Below are 10,427 nucleotides of genomic sequence, written 5' to 3' on the forward strand. Positions count from 1 at the left end.
GTTTCAGTGCATCCGTGTGTGCGGCCGTGTCTGTGCTGCCAGGGGCAGGCTTCCTGTGGCACCTCTGCTCCCTGCTCCTCAGGAGTATCTCAGAAGCTGTGGAAGATGCTGGGTGACCACCAAGCAATGGGGGAGGGGAAGCAAATTACTGTCTTCAGCCGTTGTCCTTCAGAGGGACAGCTGTGGGGACATTCTACGTAGTTTACCAAAGTCTCCTGTGGGATTGAGGTCCAGGTCCCAGGGTGTAAGGCAGCTAGTTATTCACTCTTTCCTTGCTTTTGTCCTTCTGTACCTCACTCTTCCTGCTCCTCTCTGTGCTGCTTGGGATAAACCCTTTCAAAGAGTCTGGCAAACTGCATAGTCTGAGAGAACATTTTCCACAGGGCTGATGTCAGTTCAGATATTAGACAAAAATTCTACAGACTTACGGTCAATTAATCTTCAACAAAGGAGGCAAGAATACGCAATGGAGAGAAGACAGTGTCTTCAGCAAGTGGTGCTGGGAAAACTGGACGGCCACATATACATCAGTGAAGTTAGAACACTGCCTCACACAATACGCAAAAATAAACTCAGAATGGCTTAAAGAATTAAATATAAGACAAGGCACTATAAACCTCCTACAAGAAAACGTATGCAAACATTTTCTGACATAAATCTTAGCAATGTTCTCCGAGGGCAGTCTACCAGGCAATGGAAATAAAAGCAAAAATAAACAAATGGGACCCAGTTTAACTTATAAGTGTTTGCACAGCAAAGGAAACCATAAACAAAGTAAAAAGACAACCTATGGAATGGGAGAAAACATTTGCAAACAATGTGACTGACAAAGGTTTAATTTCCAGAATATATAAATAGCTCATACAACATCATGTATCTTATATATAATGAAAAAGAATATGAAAACAATATATGTATTATGCTGTACACCAGAAATTGCTCTCATTTTTACCTGTCTACAATTAGGGGTCTCTACAGTCACCCTCAGGTTGATAATTCACTATAATAAATCAATGTTATGGACTGAATGTTTGTGTCCCTCCCAAATTCATCTGTTGAAATGCTAACCCACAAGTGTGATGGTATTGGGAGGTGGGGCATCTGGGAAGTAGTTAAGTCATGGAATGCAGATGTCATAAATTGGACAAGTGTCCTTATAAAAGAGCCTCCAGAGAGCTCTCCAGCTCTTCTCAAACACGTGAGGACATAATGAGAGGCTGGCAGTCTTGTCACCCAGAACGAGGCTCTTACCAGACCTGAACCATGCTGGCACCCTGATCTCAAACGTCTAACATCCAGAACTGTGAGACATAAATTTCTGTTGTTTAGAAGCCACTTAATCTATGTAATTTGTAACTGAGCCTGAAGTTACTAACAAAGTCTGGAATGTACTACACATACCACTACAGTAATTATAGCTACTGGATACAAATTATCACCACCTAAATAAAGATACTTAGAGGGTAAGGTCTGTGAGGTTCCAAACTTGAAGCTTCCATCATCCCCAGGGATGCATTTCCCACCTGGGTGTCAACATATGGTAATACGCATGGAGTGGGCCACCTCAGGAAGCTCACTTCAGCCTTCAGTGTCCACAGTTCCTTTTGGGGCTCTATGTCATTGCTTATGTCTCTGATCTTTAGTTCTCACTCCCTCCTGGAGGTTCAGGGTTATACCTTTAGTCCCTCGTCCCTCTGGAGGTTGGAACCGATACCCAAAGCTCCATTATAAGTCACATTGTTAGACTGTCCAGTGGCCAAAGCCTTCAGGCAAACAGAGATACTTTTTTTTTTTTAAATTGAAGTAAAGTTGATTTATGATATTTTTAAAATTACAGGTGCATAGCAAAGTGATTCAGAAATATATACATACACACAGAGATTATTTTCCATTATGGGTTATTACAAGATATTGAATATAGTTCCCTGTGATACAGAGTAAATTCTGGTTGCTTATCTATTTTATGTATAGTAGTTTGTATCTGTTACTATAGTTTGTGGTAGTAGTTTGTATCTGTATCTGTTAATCCCATACTCTTAATTTATGCCTCTCCTCCTTTCCCCTTTGGTAATCATAAATTTGTCTTCTATGTCTGTGAGTCTGTTTCTGTTTTTTACATAGATTCATTTGTGTTATTTTTTTAGATTTCCCACATATAAGTGATACTATATAATATTTTTATCTCTCCCTTGACTTACTTCACTTAGTAAGATATTCTCTAGGTCCATACAAGTTGCTGCAAATGGCAATATTTCATTCTTTTTTATGGCTAAGTAATATTACATTGTTTGTGTATACCACATCTTCTTAAACTATTATCTGTTGATGGCACTTGGGTTGTTTCCATGTCTTGGCTACTGTAAATAGTGCTGATATGAACACTAGGGTGCACAAATCTTCTTGAATCAGAGTTTTCAACGGTGCACAAATCTTCTTGAATCAGAGTTTTCACTTTTTCTAGATATATAACCAGGAGGGGGGTTGCTGGATTATATGGTAGCTCTATTTTTAGTTTTTTGAGGAAGTCCTATTCTGTTTACCTTAGTAACTGCAACAAATTACATTCTCACCAACAGTGTTTTCCTTTTCTCCACACTCTCTCCAGCATTTATTTGTAGACTTTTTGATGACAGCCATTCTGACTGGTGTGAGGTGACACCTCATTGTCATTTTGAATCACATTTCTCTAATAATTAGTAATACTGATCACCTTTCTATATGTATTTTGGCCACGTGTATGTCTTCTTTGGAGAGATATCTGTTTAGGTTTTCTGCTCATTTTTTTGCTTGAGTTGTTTGTTTTTTTTGATACTGAGTTGTATGAATTGCATATTTTGGAAATTAAACTCTTGTTGGTCACATCATTTGCAAATATTTTGCCCCATTCTATAGATTGTCTTTTCATTTTCTTTATGGTTTCCATTGCTGTGAAAAAGATTATAAGTTTAATTAAATCCCACTTGTTTATTTTTGCTTTTATTCCTATTGCCTGGGTAGACTGCCCTAGGAAAACATTGCTATGATTTATGTCAGAGAATGTTTTGCCTATGTTCTTTTTTGGAGGCTTACGGTGTCTTGTCTTATGTTTAAGTCTTTAAGCCATTTTGAGTTTATTTTTGTGTATGGTATGAGGGTTTGTTCTAATTTCATTGATTTATATGTGGCTGTCCAGTTTTCCCAACACCACTTGCTGAATAGACTGTTTTTTCTCCATTGTATATTTTTGATTCTTTGGTCAAAGACTAAATGACCTAGGTCTGTGGGTTTATTTTGAGGCTCTCTATTCTATTCCATTGATCCATATGCTTTTGTGCCAATACTTCACTGTTTTGATTACTGCAGCTTTGTAGTATTGTCTGAAGTCTTGGAGAATAATGCTTCCAGCTTCATTTTTTTTTTCTGTATTGCTTTAGCAATTCTAGGTCTTTTGTAATTTCATATAAATTTAGAATTCTTCTATTTCTGTGAAAAAAATCCCGGGTAATTTGATAGGGTCACAGTAAATCTGTAGATTGCTTTGGGTAGTATGGCCATTTTAACAATATTAATTCTTCCAATCCAAGAGCATGAGACATCTTTCCATTTCTTTAAATCATGTTTAATTTCCTATTTAATGCATGTATTTTGCATGTATAAGTCCTTCACCTCCTTGGTCAGGTTTATTCCTAAGTATTTCATTTTTTGATGTGATTTTAAAAGGGGTGGTTTTTAAAATTTCCTTTTCTGATATTTCATTGTTACTGTAAAGAAATGCAACAGATTTCTGTATGTTAATCTTGTATCCTGCTACCTTGCCAAATTCTTTTATCAGCTCTAGTAGTTTTTGTGTGGATTCTTTAGGGTTTTCTATATATAATATCATTTCATCTGCATATAGTGACAATTTTTCCTCTTCTCTTCCAATGTGGGTCCCTTTTATTTCTTTTTCTTGTCTGATTGCTATGGCTAGGAATTCCAATACTATGTTGAATAGAAGTGATGATTGGGCATCCTTGTCTTGTTCCAGATTTTAGTGGGAAAGCTTTCAATTTTTCACCATTGAGTTTATGCTGGCTGTGGGTTTGTCATAAATAGCCCTTACTATGTTGATGTATGTTCCCTCTATACCCACTTTGGTAAGAATTTTTATTATAAAAAGGATGTTGAGTTTTATCAAATGCTTTTTCTGCATCTATTGAGATGATTTTTATCCTTTCTTTTGTAGATGTGGTGTATCACACTGATTGATCTGTATATGTTGAACCATCCTTATGTCCCTGGAACATAGTTTGTTTCTATGTCTGTGAGTCTATTTCTGGTTTATAAATTAGTTCACTTGTATCATTTTGTTTTTAACAAATGCCCTCAGGAAAAAAGTCTCTTTGCATTGAATGAGCTTTGAGTTAGGTCAAATAATGACAGCCTTGCAAGTATGGTCTTCCAGGGAATCACCATATGGGTCAAATAGTATTTTCTATCTGTGGTTGATTGAATTCATGAATTCGAAAATTGCAGAAAGGATCAACTGTACAGTTATTTTTTTCCAATATCATCATGGAATTGGCTTAGTACTTTTGTTGAAAATTAACTTGCCATGCATTTGTTGATATATTTTTTTCACTCTATATTTTCCCATTGGCCAATATACCTTCCTTGTGATTTACAAGACTGGTTTATGTACTACATCTTTTAGTTAATCTTGAAATCAGGTAGCAAAGATCATTCAACTTTGCTCTTTATTTAAAACATGTTTTTGACTATTCCAGGTTTTTTTCTTTTCCAATTAAGTTTTAGAATTAGCTTATCAATCTCTGTAGAAAACCTGCTTGCATTTTGGGTGGAATTTCACGAAAGTATTGATCAATCCTGTGAGAACTGGCATTTTAACAATATTGGGTTTTCCAATTCTTTTAACATGATATATCTTTCTGCTTATACAGGATTTCTTGATGTTCTCAGAAACGTTTGAGGTATCACCACATAGATGCTCCACATATTTTGTCAAATTTAACACTATGTATTTCATGCTTTTGGATGTTATTGTGAGTGGTATTAAAAATTCATTTCCACATTTGCTGTTGTATAGGAATAAGACTGATGTTTTCATTTATTATAGTTTATTGTTTTTCTAATTAATTTAATGATTTATGTACAATAATTTTGTCTAGCCACATGATTGACTTATGTTGTTTATAATAATTAATTCTCTGTAATATCCAGAAAAAAATCCTCATCTTCAAATAATAATTTTCACTCCTTTTTGATTTATTGATTTTTATTGATTTCTATAATCCAAGTGCTTTGATCAGTAGCTCCAGAACAATTTTGAGGATAATTTTGAGCAAGACCATATTTTGTTTGTTTTTGACTTTAAGTGGAATGTTCTCAGTGTTTACCTATAAATGTAATCAAGTCTTTGGGTTGAGGTATTTTAACTTTTACTTAAACACTGAGATTAAGAATAATGTTTTTCTTAGCAAATATTTTTCAGTATCTTTGAACATATTTCATGCTTTATCTTTTAAAAATTAATTAATACATTATTATATGAACTAATATTAAATTATTTTGTGCTCCTATAATACAACTAAACTTGGTTATGGCTTATTTTTTTAATATGCTGCTGAAATTTTTTCTTTGTGTGTGCTGACATTTTTATTATAAATTTTTATATTAATATTTGAGACTGGCACTGGGCTATAGTTTTTGAGCTGTCTTTGTTTGCTTAGTTTATAAAAATTATTTTGAAACATTCCTTCTTTTCCCATGTTCTCCAACAGTTCAAGCATCATTCTCTTGTAAGAAATATTGTCTATTTCTTAATATTTGTATAGAACTCCAGGGCTTGGTGTTTTTTTGGGGAGAGAGTTGCACTTTCACTACTTTATTCCTTACAAATTAATTCCTCTTGAATCTCTTCAATGGTAATTGTTTTTTGCAATTAGTGATCCTTTAGAAAAATTCCATCAGATTCTGTAATACATTTGTATATTGTTATGTATTCTCTCATTTAAAAAACTTCTTTGTTCTCCAGTATTACTCTGCTTGATAAATTAGCAAATGATTTATATATTTTATTGTTAATTTAAGCTTCAGAGAATAAGTTCTTGGATTTATTATTTCTGTAATTTAAGAGATTTTAAATGTTAATGTAAAAATAATTATTACTCTCTTCTCCTTTCCTTACATTATTTTCTCGTCTTAAAATGTATGCTTAATTAATTTATTATTATTTCCTATTTATTAAAAGTAGTATTTATAGAGTTATAAAATTTTATTTGAAAACCTCTTGTAGTTTATAGATATTTATGTAATGGTTCTGAATTATTGTTTTATAGATATTTGGCAATATTATTTTTATTTCATCTTCACTTAAGTTTTGTTTAAATCAGACTTTTCAGTTATAAGGTGTAGAATTTTAGGTGTTTTCACTTGCAAGCTTTATTATTAAACTCTAGTTCTAGGTCTTTGAAGCAGAGGAAATTTTATACACTCTTTCTGACTTTTGCAATTTATTGTATTTCTATAATTATTCCATGGGCACACAATAAAAAGAAAATACGTAAGGAAGGAGGAAAGGAGGAAGAGAGGAAGGAAGAAAAGGAAAGAATGGAAGAAAGAAAGAAAAAGAAGAGAAGGAAAAAAGATGTTTTTCTGATTTCAAGTTATTATGAAGATGAAAATCAGTTCTGCCAATATATCAGACTGTGGTACGTCTAACACGATGTTAATGGTCACAAAAAGCCAATGAGAAAATGTTTCTAACCGGACCTCCCTTGTCCACAAGGCAACGATAAAAAGACTAACAACTCCTTCTTCTAAGTGACTGAGACTCCTTCTTGCCAATGACATAATTTTTTCTACTTTATTCCTTCCACCTCTTGAGCAATGCTTACTGAGATACCAAGTTGCTGATCTATCCCAGCTCTTTGACAGTATCCAAAAGAGAGAGTACCTGCATTTGTAATCCATACTTGGAAACATTCAGCAAAGCCCACACCCTATAAAAAGCTCCTTCCTATACCCTCTTGCTAAGTTGTCCACAGCCCCTATGGAGTGTGTGTTGCGGAAGCAAAATTGTGTCTCCTAAACTTCGACTCCAGGCATGTTTGATTGGTGGGCTTTAATAATATAGAATTTCTGTATGTGGGTTTGTTCTCACTAATTATCTCAAATAGATCTTCTGTAACTTTTTAAAAACTTTTTTTCTCAATTTGATCTGTCATGGACTGGAAGAAGTAAATTTACTATTATTATTGCATTTTTCTTCATCCATGTATTTCCTACTTTTCACTTTATGAATATTATTGAAAGCATATATTTTTTTCCATTCATATTTATGCACAGTCCAATTCCTCTTCAAGGCATTTATAGACAGTGCATTTTAGAATGATTCTATAAGGAGTCACAAGAGGATAGCGAAAGTTAGAACTGTCCCCATCTCCAGGGATGGTTCAGGGTAGTAAGGATGAAGACCTCTCCTCCACTCGCAGGAAAGGATTTGCTTACATTCCAGAATGAAAACGGAGTCTCTTTCTGCAGAGGGAAATATGGGCAGGTCACTGGCAACCCTAAGAAAAATCAGTTACCAAATTTTGGGAGTCCTCTCTGGTACTGCACCCTGCTGCATGGACTTGGTTTCTATTGGTATTGTTTGGGTTATGACTGGCTCTAAATCACAGTGATATGGCATCAGCCCATCTATTTGGAGCTTCTGGAAATGTTGAGAAAGGCAGAGAACTCCCATCCTGCCAATCCTCTCACTCACAACTTCCTACAGTTTAATTGATTAGTGAGGTGGAGAGAAGAAATATATGTGACCTCAATCTTTTTGTTAACACTGCCTTTCCATATGATGGGTGTGTGCTTGATTCTATCTTCTCCCAAGTCAACAGAACACTCATGTCCAAGCCCAGGTATGACTTCTCATATTTAACTTGGATTCTTTCATCCCTCCCCACTCTTGGAGATTGAGGGAAATAAAGCATCAATTCTAGATATATGAGTTTATTCTGTAGCACCAAACTCTGCATTAGATTTGTACTTTTGCAAGAGGGTTATATTTAAAATAAAATTTTACTGATAATGAATTGATATGATCCATATTTGCCTACTTACTGTGCCAGTTTTCTAGCTGGTTAGAGACCATGCATAGAAAGGAGGGATATTGCTCCCTAATGTGCAAATATGTATTGAAGCGGGAAGCCCTATAAAAACGACAGGCAGGACCCCCAAGCAGGGCCACTACTCTCCTGCCAGCACCATCCAGTTCCCTGGCCCAGAGGCTTTATCTCTTTTTGCCTTTGAAACGGCTTACTTACTCCTAAAATTCTGTTGGTTCCCTGAGCTCATTTCTGATTGGTTATTTCCTTCACTCTTGATTGGTTATTACTCTCACTTCTGATTGGTCCACTTCCCTAACTTCTGATTGGTCCATTTGTAGTACTTTATTTGCATGGAGCTCACTCCTGATTGGTTATTTCTCTCACTCCTGATTGGTCTATTTCTACAAAGCTTGTTCCTGGTTGGTCAACTTCTGTTATACTTTATTTGCATATGATGTTGCAAAGTGTAAAACTGGCAGCCTATAAAGGCCCGTGTAAACCTACAAGCAGGGTCCAGAGCTTGGAGTGTTAACTCCTCTGGGCCCGCTGGTGTAATAAACCTGAGTTCTCCAATTCTCCGAATGCTGCTTGGTCTCTCGCCTGGATCCAGGTTGCTGTCACAACTGAGCTGTAACACGGAGCTGTAACACATTTTTCCGTAACATTTTGAGAATCCATCAAACTGTTCTTATTTTCCACTTTCTTTTCTGTACATTCTCTCCAAAGAAATGGGGAATTTCTTTAAATAATTCCTTGCAATACTAAAATGGCTTAGAGAGTAATAGCAAGAGTAACAGTACCTCTTAAGGGAAATCAGAAAAGTTTTTGCTCTGTTGCGTATTTACACTACAGCTGTTGGGGGTATTTTATAACATTGATTGCACACATTCCTTTATTTTTCTTTTCTATTTTAAAGGCAGGTATTTGAAAAGAGAGCTCCTCAAAGGATACAAAAGCAATATAAAAGACCTTTTCATATGCTTTCTCTGTAAGAAATACATGAATTAGAAACTTATTTACTCATTTAAGATGTTTTCATTACATTTCAGATCTACTGATAAAATCAAGGAATGCCTTTGTAACCCACAGATATTTGCCATCTCTTCTGTGGTGGAGAAATGAGAGAGAACTATTGGTTTGCTTGTTGAACCACGTTGAGTTAGTAACTGATGTTCAATCTAGAAGAACTTCTTTCTAACCCATTTCAGGGCTTCTCTCATGTCTTGGTTTCTCAGGCTGTAGATGAGGGGGTTTAACATGGGGATCATAACACCATAAAACACAGAAGCCATTTTTTCTTGCTCTGAGACTCTATGGTACTATGGTGCAGATACATGTAAGAAAGCGTCCCATAGAAAATGGTGACCACTGTCAGATGGGAGGCACACGTAGAGAAGGCTTTTTTCTTCCCTGCAGCCGAAGAGATCTTCAGGATGGCAGCCAGGATAAATATGTAGGAAAAGATGACGACGCCTACAGTGAACATCAAGTTAAACCCCACAAAGGCTGCTAGTAGCGTGACGCTGAAGTAAATATTGGAGCAGGAGAGGGCAACAATTGGGGGTTCATCACAGAAGAAGTGGTTAATTTTATTGGATGTGCAAAAATTCAGTGAGAAAATAAAACTTGTGTTTACAGAAGCATTTAGGAAACCCATGAAGTATGAGCCGACTACAAGTTGAATGCAGACTCTCTGGGACATGACTGTTGGATAGCGGAGTGGGTTACAGATGGCCACGTAACGGTCCACTGCCATAGCAGCCAGGATGAAGCAGTCACTTGTTGCAAAAGCACCATAGACAAGTAATTGCACTATACATCCTACAAATGAGATGGACTGTTCTGTCACTACAAAATTTTGCAGCATCTTGGGAGTGATAGCAGAGGTGTAGCAGAGATCAACAAAAGCCAAGTTTTGGAGGAAAAAGTACATAGGAGTGTGAAGGGAAGACTCAATCTTGGTAAGTAGGATCATGCCAATGTTATCCACTAGGGTGACCACATAGATCACTAGAAATACTATGAAGAGGACATGCCAAGACTTGTGTTGACCAGCAAATCCCAGGAGAATGAATTCAGTGACTTTGGTGCCATTGTTTTGTTCCATGGGTAGCAAAGATGAAATATTAGCTGAAAAGGTGCAAAGAAAGAAGAGCAGAGAATGTAAGACCATTCTGAATATTTATCTAATCATGGAATTGGAAATGGTATATTTAATTTTACAGGTAAGTCAGAGAATATTTTCCATGACATAACTGACCTCGAGTTGAAAGGCTGAACCTTGAACCTGACTTAGATATTTTCATCTATAGTTTGGGGAAGTTGCCATGGACCATTAGCTAT

The 10,427-nt window shown here is 35.9% G+C and overlaps 1 pseudogene; it reads right to left on the reverse strand.

Annotated features, from left to right (window-relative positions):
* Nucleotides 1–9,208: 9,208 nt before the first annotated feature.
* Nucleotides 9,209–10,191, reverse strand: LOC116155218 (putative olfactory receptor 5AK3; annotated as a pseudogene).
* Nucleotides 10,192–10,427: the final 236 nt, after the last annotated feature.

Source organism: Camelus dromedarius, chromosome 12 (assembly GCF_036321535.1).
Source record: "Camelus dromedarius isolate mCamDro1 chromosome 12, mCamDro1.pat, whole genome shotgun sequence".
Classification (NCBI taxonomy): Eukaryota; Metazoa; Chordata; class Mammalia; order Artiodactyla; family Camelidae; genus Camelus; species Camelus dromedarius.